Source organism: Ambystoma mexicanum, chromosome 5p (assembly GCF_040938575.1).
Source record: "Ambystoma mexicanum isolate Mex_15411 chromosome 5p, UKY_AmexF1_1, whole genome shotgun sequence".
NCBI lineage: Eukaryota > Metazoa > Chordata > Amphibia > Caudata > Ambystomatidae > Ambystoma > Ambystoma mexicanum.
In genome coordinates, this window is record NC_090930.1 from 190,184,787 (window position 1) to 190,205,140 (window position 20,354).

At 47.6% G+C, this 20,354-nt stretch overlaps 1 protein-coding gene across 1 annotated transcript in view; it reads left to right on the forward strand.

Annotated features, from left to right (window-relative positions):
• The first annotated feature begins 3,570 nt into the window (after positions 1-3,570).
• CAPN6 (calpain 6) overlaps positions 3,571-20,354 on the forward strand; it is an 831,133-nt gene continuing 814,349 nt past the window's right edge. Inside the window, exon 1 of the mRNA XM_069612607.1 lies at positions 3,571-3,735. The gene's annotated coding sequence lies outside the window, so the exon portion shown is untranslated. The remainder of the gene's footprint in view (positions 3,736-20,354) is intronic.

The window sequence follows — 20,354 nt, forward strand, 5'->3', positions numbered from 1 at the left end:
TCAATGTCGTGTTACACTCAAAAGTTAACATGCAATTCTATTGGTTGCAAAAAGGTATCTTTACTATAGGTACTATATCTGTATATGGTAACGGAGTGAGGGGATTGGATAAACACTATCAGGTGGGTGTCTAAGCACTTCCTTCTAACATTACTCTTGTAGACGTCACTAAGAGTATGACGTCTTATTGGTTCTACTATCTATAGGACCCTATATTATTTGGTCCATTGTGATTGGGTTGGCTTCAACCCCATGCATACATTTCCACTTTACTTAGCAGCCTCCAGAACGGTCAGCCAGGTGCAGGATGCCCCAAGATTCACCCGGCCTCGCTTCCATCAATCATTACTTTAGTGGCTATGTGTCAATTAGTTGGCTGTGGTCGGCCTCGAAACTGTATATTCTTGTCAGAAAAAGGTATGATATCTCTGTCTGGGTGGCAGCCAGGCGTAGGTGTGAACCCGTGCCTCTTTCTGCTCGGATGGTCATGTGCTGCTCACACCATGAATCTGACTAGTTTTCCTTCTATTTGCGTATTTAATTCTTATTCGGCTTGCCACCTGCCTGGACCTCCTTATCTCAGCCTTCCTGAGATAGGCTGTTCTGTTCTTAGGTTTCAATTCCTTATACTGTTTGCTCCTTCTCTTGGTCTGGCCTTGGCTCCCCAGGCTAGAGTTGCTCTTGCTGAGTTTCGATTCAGTCATCTCTTCTCGTTTTAGCTGTAATTCGAATCCTATCCTGTTTGACCACTAGTAACCTGAGTTAATTCTGCTTTTGTGTAAAGTGGACTCGCACTTATATAGTGTGCTTCGTTGAGGTCGATATGTATAGATAGCGCTTGCTGCGGTCTATCTTCTACTAAGCATAGCAAGCCGCACTGTTTTCTTAGCTTCTTGCAGTTCCAAGCTTATTTACAGGCGTTGAATATCTTCATCCTGTTTATGGCTTAAGTTTCTTTATTTTTCAACATTGTCTCTCCTTCTAAGTTCACGATATCTTTATTCATGGCGTTTCGTCTATGTGTGTCATCTTTTGGTTGTTCTTTCTTTCATCTGTGTGTCTGTCCGGGCCCTCGTGACGTCACCATTTGTCTTCAAGTGAGGCCTTTTGAGTTTCTTCCGGGACAGTGTTTAAGCAATCTTCATTTCGTTTAATTTTCTGGTAGGGTTTTCTCAATGGATACCTTACTGTCCATGGTGGTCTGGTTATTGGTACTTCAGTAGGTATTATACTTCTGATAGGCACTGGGCAGAGCCCTACTGCGGCTCTCTGCTGGTTTATTTGCTCATCATACATCACATATCTCGGTGTGAAAGTTTCTGGTACTTCAAAATGGGCGGTTGGAGTGCAGGCCTCACTCGGGACCTCCTCTACACGCCACACAAAGTTGTCGGCTGGTTAAATACCCGCAAATTGGCACACTACGCAGGAATACTGCAGCCACTCCTCCGTCTTCTTCCACCTATTTACATATGTCACATTAACCACTTCTCACTCCCCCATCCTTTCCCTCCCTTCTTGTGGCCAACACATGGCGAACGGTATATTTTGAAGACCATTCCTCCGGCGCACTGTTCTCCGAGACACCATGGCAGCGTTTCTCAAAAATGTTGACGCAGAGCATGCCTCCCTCCAACCAACCATCGGCCACGCCCAAAGTTCTCCGACAGCACGCCGTACAGCAAGCCAATTACACTTCGATCCTCAGAGCGAACAGGGAAATGGGTCCGCATAGCGGACCCAAATATCACTATATTTTAGAGATATACATTTCAGTCGTTTACAACAAAAGTACTGATCAGATTCCCACCAAATACACAAAAGCACGCTTTCTGACCCAAGCCCCCGTTCTGCCGCAAATTTGGTGCAAATCCATCCAGCCGTTCGTCTGTAACTGTGTGCAAAGATTTTCCCGATTCAGTCTATGGGGAAAAGAAATGTTGGGACCCCCCCTATAATTTTCCACTCCCCTGCACGCAACCTCACCAAAGTTGGCAAGCGGCCCGTATACTTTTTTGCAAAGTTTGGTAAGGATTCATCCAGCAGGAGTGAAGTTATAAGCTGCCGAAAAGTGGTCTTCCTATGAGTTTAGCAACTTAACCATAACTACATGGCCGCTACCACGGCCCGTGTAATGTACCTTGCTTCTTGCATATGTGTTGATCAATCATTGAGGAATACACCAGGAATCCTGCAGGTGTACTCTATGGCACTGTTATTGCATTGTAAGAAATCTAAATAGACAGGTTGGAATGTGACATACATGTTCTATGCATTCCTGGCATGTATTTCTGCTATTCCTAACTGTGCCTTGGTATACTCCCTCAAAGCGACCCTGGTAATTCAGGTCTTTACAAAGAGTCCTGAGCTGGGAGAGACCTCAAAGGCCATCCTCTGAACGCACGACCATAATCCCTTAGTCTGCACTGCAGTTAAGAAGCTTGCTCCAAGCTCTGCTGCACATTCAATCATTCCCGATTGACTGGCTCCTACTGCACAGCTGTGAATCAGCCCATTGTCCTCTTTAAGTCATTCTGGTGGCCTCTGAGGTGACACAGCAGGCATTCTCAGATGTGGTCAGTTCATATCTAAAACATGCCTGTGACCCCACAGGGGCACTGAACAGCATACTGAAGTATTTAGCTGAATACTGAAGTTGACAAATTACTCCGAGAGAGTTGAATGGGTCATTTTGTATGGCTACATTCCACAACTTGAGAAACGAACTTTAAAAAAATACAAATTAAGCTTTTGTATTTTTTCCCTATGACACAAAGTAGGGAAACAAGTACAGGAAAATAGCAACTGATTGACAAGACTTTTCTGTTATTTTATTGATGTCTTATAACACGCCAGTTTACAAAGGCATTTTTTTTCATAGCACCAATTTATGATGTATTATCGATGCGTACATTGTCAGGTTCAGAATAAAAGTGTTTTTAATATTAAATTATTGATTTGAAAAATATGTGTTTGAAGTGTAACATAGGATTTTTAATTACACGTTGGCATACATCTGAAACACACACAAACACACAAGTATACAGATGTGCATTTGAATACAAGCGCAAAGTTAACTTAGTGAAATACAAAGGCTTGATATGTGATTTTCCTGAACATATATACATGTATTTATTAATTTATATAGCGCCAAGACGAGCAATCCCATGGGTATCAGAGTGCTCACAAAGACAAATAAACATGAATTGAATACACTACATTCAGCTGTTTGCCAACTGCGCTCCACAGCCCTGCCGTTATTTCATATGAACTTGTAAGCGATGTGTGCCTTCAATAAAATAGCACACAAGGCGTGCTTCTCTTCAATTCATTTGTCTGCAGCAGGCAACTATAATGTCTTGCCTGCCTTATCGGAAAAGAGTGAAAGACCTTTCAGGAGCACCCGACTCAGTCCCCGTAAACAGACTTTATTGAGAAACGTCCACCACGTTACAGCCGCTCCAGATTAAATTCTGAGCACACAATCCCTCGCCAAGCTCATTCCAAGGCTGTCTCCGCTCGTAACGTGCACTTTCCCCACATGACTCATTACCAAAAGCAGCCCACGAGTGAAGGATTCCCAAAGTTACTCCGGAACGCCCCTCTGGTGACGCAAGGATGGTACGGTCCAAATAGTTCCCAGGTTAAAACACGGGGATATATTTGTTGAATTGATTTCGGAGTGCGTGATTGTGAGTTCCTAACCGCTGGACGGAGCCATTCCGATCCCTGCAGGTAAGTCCAGATACACAGCGTACGTTCGGTGTCAGTGTGAGTAAGTGTCCAGATACTATTTTTTGTGCAATTCAATCTGGTAAACTCCAACGATTTCCAAACTCTCTTTAGAGCATTCCTTCTGGTTTATAAACAGAACTTGGATGGGACTGCTGCGTACACAGAGCTCACTCACACCCACGACTTGCCGCCAATCCATGCTGCCCTATGCCGCTGTGAAGCATCTGTTGCATGCCACACGGGCACCGTGTGGACTCTGTTTACCAATCAAAGGTTATAGGGAGAATGCAGTGGGTGACGTGCGGTTATTTAAGAACTGTGCTGCGACCTATTCTGCAGCGAGATTGGCATTACAGTAACCAGGCATCACCCTTAAACCGCACGCATTGGATTGGATTGGTATTGCAGACTAACTGGGTTGCTGTATCCAACAGTATGCACCCCCTGGCCCCCACCCATATATTACACGTTATCATACTATTTCATATTCAAAGGAGACGTGCATTGCAATAACCGAGCTTTTTTGAATCACAGATGTTCTGGTTTTGTAAGCATTTGTTTTTAACTGAATTTCCCAAAGCTAAATAGAATGCGAACCGCACGCAGCTGCACACCAAGGCAGTCAACATCTGTATAGCAGCTGCCGTTGACATGTGTCTTTGTTTTCGTGACAATAGAAAAGGCAGCCATGAAAACTGAAAGATACATTATTTACAAAATCTTGCATCTACAAGTAAATAAGTTACATACATCAGTGCAAAGTTTAGCTGAAAAAGAACCTTTCAGATTCCAGTGTTCTTCTTGCAACATGTAACACAAGGCAATACTTGCAGTGGTTAGAGCGAATTGTATTTATTTATTTATTTGCTGCTGTTTTGTGAAGCGCCAACCTCGAAGGCAATCACTTCCTAGCACACAATGTTGGTGATGTTTTTAAGTTTAAAGGCGCTTTTTCATTACCTATCACGGCAGACCAACTTTCTGAGAACATATTGCATTGCAACCGATCAGTAATTTGGTATCTATGAAGGAATTATGGCCAATCATTTCAATCGAAACCATCAGCACGCATCGATGCGTGAACCGCTGACGTGCAGCCAGCCCTCCAAGACGTACGTGATTGTTTTACTTCCTAAAATAAGGCGAGTACTCCCAAAAACAGGCGTGGGGGGTGAGAATATCTCTACCCCTGTGTGCTGCTTGCGCTGTTGTGTTGCTGTGTTCTGATTAGAGGCACCTGCAGCGCATGCAGGTGGCACACGGGGGCGCTCTGCTATTGTGTTATCTGATCTGAAGACACCCAGTAAGAGGAATACTAACGTTTCATTTATGGCAATTACCAGGCACAAAGTTTGTATGACATCAAATACCTATCTTTTAAAACATTTCAAATCTATTTTGACTTGCTTTAAAATACTGCAACTACTTTTTTACTCCCCAAAATATCAATGTACGTGCAAGTACCAAAAGTAAGGCGCAAAATTAAAAAGAAATCGCATTTGAATTCCCATGTGCAGCAAACTCAAATTCTATGTATGCCCTACCAAATCGCCAATGCGCGTATCTGCGCAGTGCTGGACGCATCCCCCCACTTACTGGGAGTGGAAAAAAGAGGGGCAGAGCAGTATTTGAACAGAAAGTGGTTGCAGATCAGTGGACATTGTGATAGAAAGGGCGCAGTGAAAGCTCTTGTCTTCTGTGCCCAGCGCGCATGCATGCAGTCTGAAGGCAAGCGGAGGAGTGGGCATGTGGCAGAAGATTGCCACCTGCCAGGGGAGTTGCTAGGTCAGGAAAAGACCCGGGTCTAAGCTGATGTCACAACTGTTGGGACTGGGGGCTAGCTAGTCTTTTGGCTGTAGCTCCTGAGATTCTATCTGGGGCTACAACCAAAAGATCAGGGGCTATAGCCCCCTTACCCCCCCCTAGCAACGCCCCTGCCACCTGCCGATGTGGAAGCTGGCTGCAGAGGGGAACGGGCCCAGCTCTCAGAAATGAGTTGGGTGCAGGGTCCTGCTGAGAAGGCATAGGTCTAGCCTGACCAGGCAGGCCTTGGCAGCTAAAGATGACATAGGTTATGGGGGAATGGAGGACGTGCTTGTGATTGGGATGGTTTTTCCCATGAAAATGCTTCTAGTCATTGTTTCATGGTGAACTTGATTTGATCTAAGAGATATTGGGTTTGATTTACAATTTTTTTTCAATGGGACTTTCCTATGTTAAACATGTTCTACAAATCATGCCCATTGATACTCGTGTATTGCAATCAATGACTGAATTACAGGCTTGCTCAATAGTTAATTATTATTGAATTGTACTTGTGGATTCTGTTTTATTTTATTTTTCAGTTTTGTAATTGTTGTCTTGATATACATGAACACTTCTTTCTCCCTGCTTTGTGTAAGATTAATTTTGATGAACCAATTCACAATCAATACAAAGAATTACATATATATGCATGTATAAATAAAAAAATAAATTGTGATGGCTCCACTTTGGAAAGCTCTGACCGCATGCTGCTTTGATGTCCTGCATGCTTGCAACATATATTCAGACTTGAAGCCCGAATATTATAAGCAGGGAATCGGAGCTAGAACTGATGCTGCAAAAATATAAGTGTCCCGAGAAATGAGGTTCTAGCTACCTTTTAGAATGTGCTTATTTTACATTCACGTAGATTTTAAGGTGAGAGTGCTACTACTTAAATGGTAGAATATTTAATTATGCTGTGATGTATTGTGTGCGGTTTGAAGCATTGTGATGGTGTACTCATTGTAGTGGTAAATTGTGAAGCGCCTTAATGCGTGATTAAATAACTATCTATAGGTGTAAGGTAGGAGTTGGAAGTTTAGCAGCGCTGCATGAGCTCCTCACTGGCCTCGACTATAGGAGGTGCGTGTGTACTCAAGCATAGACTGATGCCCTAGAATAGGGTGCAAGGGGGGTCATGATTCAAGGCAATGCATACTCTGATCTGACACCTCCTCAATGGCTGATTAACCCTAACTGGGCCCACAGCCAATCACCACTGGCCCCATAGGCCCCGCTAGACCCAATAGCTCCGTGTGTCACTTTCAATAAGAGCAGGGAAAAGGCATATGCAAGGCACACCACTATCCCCTCCGCCCCACGCCCGGAATGGGGGTCGGGGGCCCAATGCTACATGGTGATTGTACTTTTCCCTGTAGCTCAACTCACTGTATTGTATTGTATTGTAAAGATATTTATAAAGCGGAGCAAAGACCGGTTGGTATCTAGGTGCTGCAGGTGGCTACCACATTTATTGTAGCATTTTATATGGGGGCAAACCCCCATGCCCTCCTTCTCCGCCCCTTACCCGTCCCCACACCCAACCACCTTAAAAACTAAAATAACATATATACCCTAACTGTGCACACCCCCCAAGAAATGCAGTGAATACAAGCTTGCCATTCACCAAATGTGGTGCAACAGCTGCGGTGAGGTGGCCGGGTGCATTCCAGACCCCCACTGCAACTCCTTGAGCAGCAGGGTAGAGGGAGGGAAGGAATAGGGACCAAGTTCTCATCTCTGGTGACCATGGGGCCACAGCTGCTGTGTCCCGCATCCTTAGTGCATGGATCAGGATTACAAGAGAATGAGGGTGCCCAAGAATGACCTGAGAACCCAGCTGATGGTTTACATGCTAAGCTGCATCACTCGATTATCAAGAATTGAACAGGTATAGTGTCGGGAGGATAGCTCAGGGGCAACGTGCTCGCCTTGGAAGCAAGACGTCACAGAGCAACACAGGTTCGACACGCGAGTCCGTGCTTAGAATCCTCTAGGTATTAAGAGTGTTATAAATAACCAATCATATCGTATAGTGGTCAGGTGCGTGCCATACGTGCTTCCAGATTACTACAGTTAATAAATACAGGACAAGAAGACATTTTGTTTCTGTGAAAGTAGACAGTAGGGAACAGGTTCAGGAGCAGACCTGGAAAATACTACTTTGCATCAACAGCAAAACCTCGCCCTAGTGCTAATGCCATACAATGGTGCACTTGCACTGGTGCAATGTTTCTGTAATCCGGCCCATGGTGCCCTATTATTGCTCCTAGCTAGCTGAGTATCCCTCGGAGGGATCATTCTTTGCCCTTGTACTGCACCCTGATTGTGCTACATATCTGCCGCCGTATTACAGAAACTTTGCACCGGTGCAAGTGCAAAGGTGCACCACATTAGCACGAGGGCAAAGTTTTCCCTAGTGCAAAAATTAATGGGGACATATTAGAAAGTATTTGCAACATGACAAATGCAATTTTTCATATTTAAAAAGCATGTACTTTCAATGCTTGCATGCACCAGGGCAAAGTTTGCCCTAGCACTAATACCATCAATATTAGCACGAGGGCACACTTTGACCTGGTGCAGAAATAATGCATGTCGAATGCACTAGAGTCATTTTTGCTCTAGTAATTATACAATGGAAAATTGCACTTGTCATGGTGAAAATGTTGTCTAATATGACCCCCGTTTTTTTGGCACTAAGGCACACTTTGACCTGGTGCTAATACGGTGCATCCTTGCACTTGCACCAGAGCAAAGTTTCTGTAATCTGGTCCCTGATTGCCTTTTGTGGTCATGATGCATTGTTTACAGCGCCCAAACCAGTCGCTGGTGTATCGCAAATCTAGGTGCTTATGATGGTGGATTTTGTTGTTATATATTGTATTTTATGTTCTCCTTCCTGGGTGCGTCTTTGTGAGTGTATTGTCCTATATTGATGTATAATTTACACCTTGGGCTATCCCAACCAAACTGCCTTTTATTTCAGCATTCTGCATTCTGTTTTCACATCTAGGTATTCCTAATATTTCTGCACCATATCTGAGCTGTGCAATGTTGTGTTGGTACCTATGCGGGTGTCCCAGGAAAGGCTAAATGATTGTACAGTGCCCTGTTGTGTTCACAACTAGGTTCCCCAAAAACCCACAAACCTCCTACTCAACCACCGTCACTCACCACATGCAGGCCAACCACGCCACAAATGGCTAGAGAAAAGATCCCCCTTAAACACTCCGCCTTGAAACACTTGTGCATAGGTGCGTTATAAATGCCATATCATATCATACCAAAATGCAACATCTCTCTAACTATCGTGCACAACTCAGCAATTAACTCACACACCCTGACAAATCAAACACTGGATGTCCCCCATTTGGAAATAATACGCCTCTGGTGTGCAAACCAAACCCACCTAGAAAGAACACCGGCACAGAGGTCAGTTGCTCCTGGATCTACACACACCAGCAGCCAATCACAACACCATGTCAATTTCCTCTTTACCCCTTACCGGCCCCTCCCCACCTTCCCTCTAATATCCACGCGAGCGCCTGGCGACCATGCAAATGACAGAGATGCGCGGTAAAAATCAACATAAAGTAACGTAACTCAACTGTTCTTGCACACCACTCACAAAAGCGGAGAGCAGCTCTATTCAGGGGCGTGAATTCTTCATTGATATTATTATTATTATTGTATTTATTGAGCGCGGACCTATTTTCGAGAAGCAATAGAGCGATTTACAGAGGTATACACCAACACAGATACATAATGGAGCACTTTTCAGAGGTAATGACAGAACAGATATACAGTGGGAGTAGGATACAGAGGGGCACAGAGGAGGGGTACAGCTGTTCCGGGTGGCGGGGACGAGAGGGGCGGTTGGCGTCATGCAAGTCAGGTGGCGTGAGGGGCAACGTGATGGCCAAGGTTTTGATTAAAAGGCCAATGGGCTTTCCAGCCAAGGCAAGTGTCTGCTGCACCTTCCATGTGCAAGATTCTCTGCTTCCTGCAATTCGTTGCTCTGGGACAGCAACCGGTCATAGGATATAAGGCTTAGGGAGGACACGCAATTGCAGTATTATCCAAAAGACCCTACCCTGTCCATACCACTGGATCCCGGTAAGGATTCTGTGTGTAATAATGATCTCGGCATCTTCCATTGCTTGTATTTGTCATAATAAAATCCATTGTATATAGTCCTTCACACCATGGCCCTATGGTGCCTATGCACTATAATAATTGGCCTGAATGTTACACAGTTTAAATATGAGCTAATTCATCAGCCCCAGGAGAAATGAAGGGCTGAGTGTTCTGCTTTTCGGATTCTAACCTGTGATTGAAGGCTAACCTCACATGACTGGTGCACGGTCTTTCCTCAATGAGCTATTTTACCAGCAGACTGGCACACAAAGCATTACACAAGCTGTCAATTTATCATTTAAAATAGATTATTTGCTGACTAAACCCCCCTGCCCCGCCCCCCCGGCAAATTCGAACGTCCCAAAACTACAAGAGGCTTGCTTCTGCCCCGCGGATCCTACCATCTTCATTCCATACAGGGGAACTCCTGCTCATCAGAATTAATAGTACAGTTATATCACATCTGTGTGAAGATAAGGCCGGAATCAACACTCCCTATCTTTCAGGCGAGCATCAGGACAGATGTACGAACGTTTAACCTTTTATTTTAGTGCTAGCAGTTAACACTCTGGCCGCGGCATTCCCATTGGCCCCATATATAGTGCCATACACCCGTAGGCCTCAAGGCACTCACGAGACAGACATAACAAAAATAAGAAACCAGTGTCAGAAAGGGAGAGTCTATGCCAGGAAATAAGGTAGTGGCATTAGCCCAGATCGAGTAGATCTTTCAGATGGAACAGTCGCTTTCACTGTCATCTAGAGACCCGTGCTATGGTGGGTGGTTCCTATCCTGGATGCCAGCCTCCGCAATGCTGAGTTCCTTTAGAACAGATGCATTCGCTGTCATCTAGAGACCTGTGCTATGGTGGGTGGTTGCTATCCTGGATGCCGGCCTCCGCAATGCTGAGTTCCTTTGAAACAGATGCATTCGCTGTCATCCAGAGACCTGTACTATGGTGGGTGGTTACTATCCTGGATGCCAGCCTCCGCTTTCGCTGTCATCTAGAGACCCATGCTATGGTGGGTGGTTGCTATCCTGGATGCCAGCCTCCGCGATGCTCTCTTCCTTTGGAATAGAGGCTTTCGCTGTCATCTGTAGACCCATGCTATGGTGGTTGGTTGCTTTCCTGGATGCCGGTCTCCGCAGTGCTGTGTTCCTTTGGAATAGATGCTTTAACTATCATATCTAGAGACTCGTGCTATGGTGGGTGGTTGCTATCCTGGATGCCGGCCTCCGCAATGCTGAGTTCCTTTGGAACAGAGGCCTTCGCTGTCATCTAGAGACCCGTGCTATGGTGGGTGGTTGCTATCCTGGATGCTGGCCTCCGCAATGCTGAGTTCCTTTGGAATAGATGCTTTTGCTGTCATCCAGAGACCCGTGCTATGGTGGGTGGTTGCTGTCCTGGATGCCGGCCTGCGCAATGCTGAGTTCCTTTGGAATAGATGCTTTTGCTGTCATCCAGAGACCCGTGCTATGGTGGGTGGTTGCTGTCCTGGATGCCGGCCTGCGCAATGCTGCGTTCCTTTGGAATAGATGCTTTCACTGTCATATCTAGAGACCCGTGCTATGGTGGGTGGTTGCTATCCTGGATGCCAGCCTCAGCTTTCGCTGTCATCTAGAGACCCATGCTATGGTGGGTGGTTGCTATCCTGGATGCCAGCCTCCGCGATGCTCTCTTCCTTTGGAATAGAGGCTTTCGCTGTCATCTGGAGACCCGTGCTATGGTGGTTGGTTGCTTTCCTGGATGCCGGTCTCCGCAATGCTGTGTTCCTTTGGAATAGATGCTTTCGCTGTCATCTAGAGACCCGTGCTATGGTGGGTTGTTGCTATTCTGGATGCCAGCCTCAGCTTTCGCTGTCATCTAGAGACCCATGCTATGGTGGGTGGTTGCTATCCTGGATGCCAGCCTCCGCAATGCTGAGTTCCTTTAGAATAGATGCTTTCGCTGTCATCCAGAGACCCGTGCTATGGTGGGTGGTTGCTGTCCTGGATGCCGGCCTGCGCAATGCTGAGTTCCTTTGGAATAGATGCTTTCACTGTCATATCTAGAGACCCGTGCTATGGTGGGTGGTTGCTATCCTGGATGCCAGCCTCAGCTTTCGCTGTCATCTAGAGACCCAGGCTATGGTGGGTGGTTGCTATCCTGGATGCCAGCCTCCGCGATGCTCTCCTCCTTTGGAATAGAGGCTTTCGCTGTCATCTGGAGACCCGTGCTATGGTGGTTGGTTACTTTCCTGGATGCCGTTCTCCGCATTGCTGAGTTCCTTTGAAAAAGATGCATTCGCTGTCATCTAGAGATCTATGCTATGGTGGGTGGTTGCTAACCTGGATGCCAGCCTCAGCTTTCGCTGTCATCTAGAGACCCATGCTATGGTGGGTGGTTGCTATCCTGGATGCCAGCCTCCGCGATGCTCTTTCCCTTTGGAATAGAGGCTTTCACTGTCATCTGTAGACCCGTGCTATGGTGGTTGGTTGCTTTCCTGGATGCCGGTCTCCGCAATGCTGTGTTCCTTTGGAATAGATGCTTTCGCTGTCATCTAGAGACCCATGCTATGGTGGGTGGTTGCTATCCTGGATGCCAGCCTCCGCGATGCTCTCTTCCTTTGGAATAGAGGCTTTTGCTGTCATCTGTAGACCCGTGCTATGGTGGATGGTTGCTTTCCTGGATGCCGGTCTCCGCAATGCTGTGTTCCTTTGGAATAGATGCTTTCGCTGTCATCTAGAGACCCGTGCAATGGTGGGTGCTTGCTGTCCTGGATGCCGGCCTGCGCAATGCTGAGTTCCTTTGGAATAGATGCTTTCGCTGTCATCTAGACACCCGTGCTATGGTGGGTGGTGGCTGTCCTGGATGCCGGCCTCCGCAATGCTGAGTTCCTTTGGAACAGGCGCTTTTCCTATCATCTAGAGACCACTGCCATGGTGGTGGGGGGGGGTTGCTAATCTTGTCATTGTGGCTTTACATAGTCATTTAATTGTACGGGCAATATAAATATCCTCAAATGATGGAACACATTCTTCAATCTCCAGTGATACAGTGGTCTTCTGTTGAGAATTGTTCCTGTGCGCAAACACACAAAGCTGGTATTAGCTGTGCTATAAATCTCAATGAAGTGTTTTGAGCAGGGCGCTGAGAACGTCCTCATTAATATCGTTTCTGAAGAAGGGCCTATGTAACTCCAGAAGCCAACACACTGTGACTTCTTTGTATAACCAAAGATGGACCAATAAAAAGAATCTCGGCTTCAGTGACATCTATTTCTTTTGCTTGGGCGAGTTCTTCCATCGATGCTGGCGCTGCTGCAGTTTCAAAGCCTGTAGCCAGTTCCAAACAATGCTCCACTTTACTCTGTAAGCATTCAAATCTGGAAGCAATCTGCAGCCGCATTCCTCGGAATTTGCAGCCATCAATGCATAGGCCAATGGAAAGTCTCCCTTGGTCGTTCGGAGGCAGCTGAGAGGATGCACATTTCTTACTGTGCCCCGGGAGGAGGGGGGCGGGGGTAATGTTAGGCAGAATCACATGCAGTACCCTTGGGGAACAATACATGCAATTAAGACTGCAAGTGTCAGTATAATTTCACCTTTGGTACAAGCCTGTACTACACAGTAATGTGGTAGCAGTGGCTGAGCAGCCAGACTTATCTCAAGAGTTGAGTGAGCAGTACAAGGGGTTACACAAGAGACAAGCAAATACAGTGATTCAAACAAACACTTATTCAAGGTTTCTTGGTAAAAGAATATACATTTATTTACACAGTTTGAAAACATTACACTACTAAGAGCAGCTCAATATCATATAATAATATACTATAAATACACAACCAATAAGTTACTGAACAAAGTTCAGCTCCACTGAAGTGGGAGCAAAATGGCACTTCAGATACTTTAAAAGGGGGTACAAAGACAAGGTTATAAGAATCAACAGCACAAATACTTTCAGAGGCAGGGCAAAGGGTTTCAGTAAACTACAACCAGCAATTCAGTTCATAGGCCTGGGCCAAAGTCAATGGTTCAGAGTCTTTGTATACGATAGCACAGTTCTGGTAGAAAACGGTTAAGTCTTTGCCACGGATCTTAGAGGAATTTGGTCAGACGAAAAGTTCGAAGAATGTTTAGGGAAGGACAAGCCTTGGAAGTCGGGAAAGTTTCACAAACTTTCACCGTGGCCGAAAAGATTTCCGAACTGCATTTGCACAGTACCTTTAAAGTGAAGAAGAGCTATAGCTGAGGCAGTTGTTCCTGGCTGTTCAAGCAGATCTTGCTGTTCCTGAGCTTCAGTCGTGGGGACAAGAAGTAGGATGTCGGGAGGTTCCTGCACTGCCCAGGGAAGAGGCCACAAGCTTGGTAAAACGTTGATTTAATGTGTGAGTGCCTTAAAGCCCACAAGCTGGTTTCTTTCCCTATGGCTATCTGGTTTTCAACAGCACTCTGAAGAAAATTCGACCAGGATGGGGACGGTGTCCAGGTGACTTGCGAGTTGGTTGTTCCCACCAAACTCAAGGGAAGAATTTAACCTTGAAGGGCTTCTCTGTCGATGGAGTTTCAGGCAATTCGGACCTGCAGCAGGGCTTCACCGGTCGTCCAGGAGTTGCAGCAGTCCTCTTCCTTCAGCTCGTCTACGGTTCTTTCGTTCTAGTGGTCGACTCTGCTTTCCAAGTCCCAGAGACCTGCCTTTAAACAGTTTTCCCCCATTGATTCCAGCCTAGCTGTCAATCACACAGCAGGGTGGCTGTCCTTGCCGGACAGCCAACCGGCCAATCATGCCAGAGTGCATTCAGGTCTCCTAGGAGACTAAGCACAGGGAGTTATGGGCACCTCCCTCACATCCTGTCCACCCCAGACACTCAGGAGCCAGAGGAGGGCTTCAGCACTGAAGCCCGCCATAGGCCAACGAACAAAGGGACCAAACCTGGTTTGGCGCGCAGAGACAAACACAAGAAGGACCTTTCCTAAAAGAAATTGTGAAAAAAGTTGACCGGAGTCTGTTTTTACAGATAGGACTTGGGTGCCATATTGAAAAACATGGCTGACCCAATTTTTAGCTACCGTTGTTCGCGTTCGGGAAAAAACATGGTAGTTTGATCTAAACCACCTGCACTAGTTATTTCAAGTAAAAAGGGTAACATTTGACTTTTACATGAGTGTTTTGACTCAGGGAATGCTAGGCAACCGCTCCAGCACTCTATAGGAAGATAGTGTGTGCTGGGTCTGTAAATTCAAAGAGACTAGTAAAGTCAATTTAACTTTACATGCTCTGGGAGACAGTATTCAGTCCCAGAGAAGGTATTTAAACCTTGGGAAGTCTGAAAGACATCCCTGTGTCACTGCACTGAAGGTGCTGTGTGACACACAGGAAAAGATGATGCCTCTCTTGTTTTAAAACTCCATAACCAAAGAACACAAAAGTGAAACACACATCAAAATACAGGGAAGAGTGGGAAAAAAGGCTCACACTCTTCCCAAGGTAAGAAAAATAAAATCCTAGAAATCCAGCAAAGTTGTTGGTGGTCTCAAAAGGTAGGGGAAATTAGCACATTCTTGAGAATTCTCCCTAACAGGGGGGGGATGGTTGAGGTGGGGGGGGCAATACTTTGCTTCATTGGTCAGTAGACTTGGCACATCATCATTTTTGTGGCTATGTTGACAAGAAGCAGATATAGAGATGCACATGGGTTGGTATCAACAATTGGAATTTGTGACACCTCGATGTTCTGAGTAATTTGGCGTCCAGAGGTGACACTGTGCTCTCACTGGTGCCTCTCCAGATGCTGTCTGGTTTTGTGTATAACTGCTCACTTCTCTCCTACCCCCAAAGGAGTGCAGGGTGGGAGATGGAGGGATGGTCATGCCATATGCAACAGTTGCAAATAATGTCTTGCCGTTAATGCGCTATCAGGTGTTAGCCCCACCACACACACCGCATGACAAAATGCCAGAAATAAAGGAGATCATGGTGTCCCCCCTCGCATTCCTCAGTCTGTTGCACCCCATCGCCACCCCAAATGTACAGACCATGTCTGTCATCCTGCTGCCCCATCTCATCCCCCTCATGTGCCATTTCCAAAAGATATGAAATAGCTGCTTCCTGCCTGTAGGGGGGCGGGCAAGTCGCAGCACGGGCCAAGCTAGGGCAAGTGGTATGCGCAAGTTTCAAGCCACCACCTTTCCAAAACACTGGAGGAGCCCAGGCTATTGCCAAAAAAGTACATCGAACAAAAAAAATAACTTTATATGGGAAATCTTAGTGTGGGGTCAAAGGCAAGTAGAGGAATGCCCCTCATGCTCCTGCCCACTACCCAGTCAAATCCACAGTTGCAGGAGGTAGGGACTGCATGCGACCACACCTGCATTGCCGCTCTCTCTACCTCTCATGAAAACTGCAGGCCCATCCTCACATCCCTTCTCCCCTAAGATGACATAGGAAGCTGGTCTCCTCTATCGGTGCCTGTCCCTAAAAAAAAATAGAAAAACCTGACTCTGATGCACCAATCCCCGGCACCGCTGAATCTATGACTACGTGTCTCCCCTCTGCCCCACCAGGCTACGCATGGCTGGTCTTCTGCTCATGGGGGCCTTACAGCCCTCATCACATCCAGAGTTGTTTTGACACGTTTGTTGGCTGCGTTGTGTCATGATAACCATCAGTGTTCTGGCCAATGGAAATTGATAATTGGAGCGGCCATCGTATTGGACAAATGCCATGAATAAGCACTGTTATTTTTGGTGCATTTTTCGTGTTTGGCGGTGCGGTTAAAAAGTGGAAGTGATGTCATTACCGCTATATTAACTGCACTGACAAATTCAGAGTTTCAAATTCAAGCTCTCTAAGCACTGCCTGGTTTTGTGTGGAGGAAATGTACTCCACTCAAAACTATTACTGCATACGGTAATTACCACATGCTGTAATTAACTATCCCCATGGAGTCCACAGAGTGGGGTTATTTTCGTGGGACTTGCATGCCTCTGTCAAGGAATGTCTACAAACGTTCGGCCCCACCAGACCTTGTAGCTCTCCACCAGGTTAAACATGGCCAGCCTGCTGCTCACAGTGGCCTTGCAGCTCTCCACCAGGCTAAACATGGCCAGCCTGCTGCTCACAGTGGCCTTGCAGCTCTCCACCAGGCTAAACATGGCCAGCCTACTGCTCACAGTGGCCTTGCAGCTCTCCACCAGGCTAAACATGGCCAGCCTGCTACTCAATGTGGCCTTATATCGCTCCACCAGTCTAAACATGGGCAGCCTGCTGCTCACGGTGGCCTTGTAGCTCTCCACCAGGCTAAACATGGGCAGTCTGCTGCTCACGGTGGTCTTGTAGCTCTCCACCAGGCTAAACATGGGCAGCCTGCTGCTCACGGTGGCCTTGTAGCTCTCCACCAGGCTAAACATGGGCAGCCTGCTACTCAATGTGGCCTTGTATCGCTCCACCAGTCTAAACATGGGCAGCCTGCTGCTCACGGTGGCCTTGTAGCTCTCCACCAGGCTAAACATGGGCAGTCTGCTGCTCACGGTGGTCTTGTAGCTCTCCACCAGGCTAAACATGGCCAGCCTGCTGCTCGTGGTGGCATTATAGCGCTCCACCAGGCTAAACATGGCCAGCCTGCTGCTCAATGTGGCTTTGTAGCTCTCCACCAGGCTAAACATGGCCAGCCTGCTGCTCAATGTGGCTTTGTAGCTCTCCACCAGGCTAAACATGAGCAGCTTGCTGCTCACAGTGACCTTGTAGCGTTCCACCAGGCTAAACATGGGCAGTCTGCTGCTCACGGTGGTCTTGTAGCTCTCCACCAGGCTAAACATGAGCAGCTTGCTGCTCACAGTGACCTTGTAGCGTTCCACCAGGCTAAACATGGGCAGTCTGCTGCTCACGGTGGTCTTGTAGCTCTCCACCAGGCTAAACATGAGCAGCTTGCTGCTCACAGTGACCTTGTAGCGTTCCACCAGGCTAAACATGGGCAGCCTGCTGCTCACAGTGGATTTGTAGCTCTCCATCAGGCTAAACATGTGCAGCCTGCTGCTCACAGTGGATTTGTAGCGTTCCACCAGGCTAAACATGGGCAGCCTGCTGCTCACGGTGGCCTTGCAGCTCTCCACCAGGCTAAACATGGGCAGCCTGCTGCTCACAGTGGATTTGTAGCTCTCCATCAGGCTAAACATGGCCAGCCTGCTGCTTGTGGTGGCATTATAGCGCTCCACCAGGCTAAACATGGCCAGCCTGCTGCTCAATGTGGCTTTGTAGCTCTCCACCAGGCTAAACATGGCCAGCCGGCTGCTCAATGTGGCTTTGTAGCTCTCCACCAGGCTAAACATGAGCAGCTTGCTGCTCACAGTGACCTTGTAGCGTTCCACCAGGCTGAACATGGGCAGCCTGCTGCTCACAGTGGCCTTGCAGCTCTCCACCAGGCTAAACATGGGCAGCCTGCTGCTCACAGTGGATTTGTAGCTCTCCATCAGGCTAAACATGGGCAGCCTGCTGCTCACAGTGGATTTGTAGCGTTCCACCAGGCTAAACATGGGCAGCCTGCTGCTCACGGTGGCCTTGTAGCTCTCCACCAGGCTAAACATGGCCAGCCTGCTGCTCGTGGTGGCATTATAGCGCTCCACCAGGCTAAACATGGCCAGCCTGCTGCTCAATGTGGCTTTGTAGCTCTCCACCAGGCTAAACATGGCCAGCCTGCTGCTCAATGTGGCTTTGTAGCTCTCCACCAGGCTAAACATGAGCAGCTTGCTGCTCACAGTGACCTTGTAGCGTTCCACCAGGCTAAACATGGGCAGCCTGCTGCTCACAGTGGATTTGTAGCTCTCCATCAGGCTAAACATGGGCAGCCTGCTGCTCACAGTGGATTTGTAGCGTTCCACCAGGCTAAACATGGGCAGCCTGCTGCTCACAGTGGCCTTGTAGCGTTCCACCAGGCTAAACATGGGCAGCCTGCTGCTCAATGTGGCCTTGTAGCGTTCCACCAGGCTAAACATGGGCAGCCTGCTGCTCACGGTGGCCTTGTAGCTCTCCACCAGGCTAAACATGGGCAGCCTGCTGCTCACAGTGGATTTGTAGCTCTCCACCAGGCTAAACATGGGCCGCCTGCTGCTCACAGTGACCTCGTAGCTCTCCACCAGGCTAAACATGGCCAGCCTGCTGCTCACAGTGGCCTTGTAGCTCTCCACCAGGCTAAACATGGGCAGCCTGCTGCTCACAGTGACCTTGTAGCGTTCCACCAGGCTAAACATGGCCAGCCTGCTGCTCACAGTGGATTTGTAGCTCTCCACCAGGCTAAACATGGGCAGCCTGCTGCTCACAGTGGCCTTGTAGCGTTCCACCAGGCTAAACATGGGCAGCCTGCTGCTCACAGTGACCTTTTAGCGTTCCACCAGGCTAAACATGGGCAGCCTGCTGCTCAATGTGGCCTTGCAGCTCTCCACCAGGCTAAACATGGGCAGCCTGCTGCTCACAGTGGCCTTGTAGCGTTCCACCAGGCTAAACATGAGCAGCCTGCTGCTCACAGTGGCCTTGTAGCGTTCCACCAGGCTAAACATGGGCAGCCTGCTGCTCAATGTGGCCTTGCAGCTCTCAACCAGGCTAAACATGTGCAGCTTGCTGCTCGTGGTGGCCTTGTAGCGCTCCACCAGGCTAAACATGGGCAGCCAGCTGCTCAGAGTGACCTTGCAGCGTTCCACCAGGCTAAACATGAGCAGCCTGCTGCTCACAGTGGCCTTGCAGCTCTCCACCAGGCTAAACATGGCCAGCCTGCTGCTCACAGTGGATTTGTAGCTCTCCACCAGGCTAAACATGGGAAGCCTGCTGCTCACAGTGGCCTTGTAGCGTTCCACCAGGCTAAACATGGCCAGCCTGCTGCTCACAGTGGATTTGTAGCTCTCCACCAGGCTAAACATGGGCAGCCTGCTGCTCACAGTCACCTTGTAGCTTTCCACCAGGCTAAACATGGGCAGCCTGCTGCTCAATGTGGCCTTGCAGCTCTCCACCAGGCTAAGCATGTGCAGCTTGCTGCTCGTGGTGGCCTTATAGCGCTCCACCAGGCTAAACATGGGCAGCCTGCTGCTCACAGTGACTTTGTAGCTCTCCATCAGGCTGGATTGCGTCATAAAATGCTTCAGTGTTCTGGATCTTGGAAATTGATCATTGGTGTGACCATTATATTAGACACATTCTCTGAATAAGTGATGTTATGTTAGGGCCTTTTTTAGAGTTTGGAGGTGTGGTAAAAAACAAAAAAAGGCAGGAACGGGATTGCTAACAATTTAACTGTACCGCCAAATTCAGATTACTTGTCAGCATGCAGAATATCAAGCTGGGAACTCACACCGCCGCCTTCATTGGAACGTTGTGTCCTTTTTGAAAGTTGCCACTTTGTTGCCCTGCAGTGCACACGCAGCAACAAGGAATTTCAGGGACCTTCACTCTATTTCATTCTTCCATTGCTGCCATTGTGATGCAATTTCAGAACCCAGTTTTGACACTCCATCAGAGACTTTTCAGGACCAGCCATTCTGCATGTCAGCCCATTGTGAGGTCACAATCCACACTGGGACTCACCCCTTATACTGATGCCTAGAGACCATGTGATCACAGTATACAGCCATCAAGCATCCTGTCCCACAGGATTCCATAGACATTCAACAGCATTAGCTGTGTATAGCGTGCCGTGCCCCATCTGCA